Source organism: Sapajus apella, unplaced genomic scaffold (genome assembly GCF_009761245.1).
Source record: "Sapajus apella isolate SASKATOON/1434 unplaced genomic scaffold, GSC_monkey_1.0 scaffold39, whole genome shotgun sequence".
NCBI lineage: Eukaryota > Metazoa > Chordata > Mammalia > Primates > Cebidae > Sapajus > Sapajus apella.
This window is the reverse complement of record NW_022436979.1, coordinates 11,806,591-11,809,130: the sequence shown is the minus strand read 5'-3', so window position 1 is coordinate 11,809,130 and position 2,540 is coordinate 11,806,591.

Genomic DNA, 2,540 nt, shown 5'->3' with positions numbered 1-2,540 from the left:
ACTTAATATATAAATGTTATAGATAAAACATTTCATAACAAAGTAACATTTAACTTTGAGAGAAAGGGGAAAGGAAAAAGGGTTAATGAACTCGTCCAGGGAGAGACGTGAATAAAATGAATGCCCTGTGCTAGTCTAGGTGTTCCATCAGTCAAAAGTCTTAGATGTGGGCACAGTCTTGGCAGCAGATGCTGGGTGCTTATCACAAATGTCAGTAAGACATTGTTAAGATAGAGGTTTGAGCTGCCGAAGTCCTGTTCTTTTTATGGCCACAGAGTCCTCTGCTGAGGGCTGATAGTGGAGGAGTATGCCTGGTAATATTCTTATCTGGTTGGATGCAGTCTTTATCAAAGAGGTGACTCATCTTATCCCTGATGGCATGATGCCTTTTGAAATGCATGGTGGAGTCAACTTCTAAGATGGAGTTACTTATATCTAGGGTGCTCTAAATATTCCACCTCATGATTTTAGTAATCCCAATGCAAATAATGTTTGAGGAAGGGGTTACAAAAATAAATAAATACAAGTGACCTTGGTAATTATTTCTTCTCTTGGCCACTTGTTTACAAACTTTGATTTACAAAGGCTGGCAATGCAGGTTTTGAGTTTCTAATTGGCAAAGAAGATGACTGCAATGAAGATAACAAAGTTCTACAAATGTTCTCCAAGATTTTAGACCAATTCTGGAATCCAGTTTTTAATATGTTTATTAGATTTCAAGCTAATCATGAACTGTTACAAAAAGAATGGCTAAAAGTCTTCTTGATCGTTTGCAAGAAGGTACATCTTCTGTGTAAGCCATCTAAGTATTTTTTAAATCCCATTTTATTTGTGTATTACTATTGCTATTCTGTGCACTACTGTCTCAGTAGTGCATTTTAACTGTGCTAATTAATTCTGTATGGAATTTATCATGAGCCTGTTCAATTTCCTTTGAATTTCCTTGTCCTTGTCTGTGTGGTGTCTACCCAAGGTGTTTCTCATATGTTGGAGTGCCAGGATGATGAAAAAAATCTCTCCTTGTTGTTTCTTCCATATAGTAGTAAGTTTTGAAGTGTTTGTGAGGGTGATGTTTATGGCATACATCAATTTGATACTTTCTAATTGCAAGTGTCTGTTGCAATGCTTTCTACTTGTCCAGTTATAATCAGGTTGTAATTTTTTTCTGAGCACACTATCCAAGTGAAGTTTCCTAAGTCTAGAGGCATTATGGGCATTTTTGTAATGCTGATAGGTAAGTAATCTAATTTAGGCACTATGTCCTGAAAGGTATAGTATATAGTGTTTGACTGTTGGAATATTAATTCTCTTTGTATAAAATAACCATCAACAAATAGTGGCTTTTCTAAGGACATTATTTATAAATTATGTTTTATTTGTCTGTCAAATTGTCATTGTGCCAGTATGCTGATAGTGAGTCTTCTCTTAATTCACAAAGGTTTAATATCCATTGCCCCGAATCTTCACATCCTCATAGTTTGAATGTGTCCAACTGAATTATAGCTGCTTTGTCCCAATTTTCTATGAATGATTTTCCTGATTCTATTTCGTTTTTTATGTTGTTTCAAGTCTGAGTTACTAAAGTACATATCCTAGTCCACCATGTTTGCCCTAGTTTTTCACCATAAGGTTTCTTTCTTTAAATAATATTTCATCTCTTACATCTGTGACTTTATTGCTTTTTATTCATAATCATTCATTTCTTTGTGTCGTCTTATTTTTTCTTTTTCATTTTTTAATTTTACTTTAAGTACTGGGGTACATGTACATACCTTGCAGGATTGTTACATAGGTATACACATGCCATCGTGGTTTGCTGCCTCCATCCGCCTATCTCATCACCATAAAGTTTCTTAATGTAAACACGTTGACTTTTAAGATGTCCTTCTTGTGATCAATATTGTAATTGAATTCCTTTTGATATTCTTGAGAACACTGGTGTGAGTTATCATTGATTTATTTCATTAAGTGCCTGTGAAATTGATGACAGCGTAGATGTGGTACTTGACATGTAGGAATTAAGTTTATATTTAAAATGAGTTTCTGCTTCTTGTGTTCCTGAAATGACTAAGTTTGAAATAATTCCAATTGTTGCAAATATTTATATCAGTTCTCTTAATGATACTTTTCTAGTGGTGTTAAGTTTGGTAAAATGAGCTTTATGTCATAACCCTGTCCCTCAAATTGTATGCATTGTAGTTAGATATTTGTGACTTTAAATTGTTAATTTTTGGCCCGGCATGGTAATCCCAGCACTTTGGAGGAGGCGCAGGTGGGCAGATCACCTGAGGTCAGGACTTCCAGATCAGCCTGGCCAACCTAGTAAAACCCTACCTCTACAAAAATACAAAATTAGCCAGGCGAGGCAGTGAGCACCTGAAATCCCAGCTACTCCGGAGGCTGAGGCAGGAGAATCCCTTGAACACAGGAGGCAGAGGTTGCAGTGAGCCAAGATCATGCCATTGCACTCCAGCCTGGGCAACAGTGAAAAAAAATTGTATGTTTCTGAAAAATATTTTGAATCTTTTAGGTGTTGATTT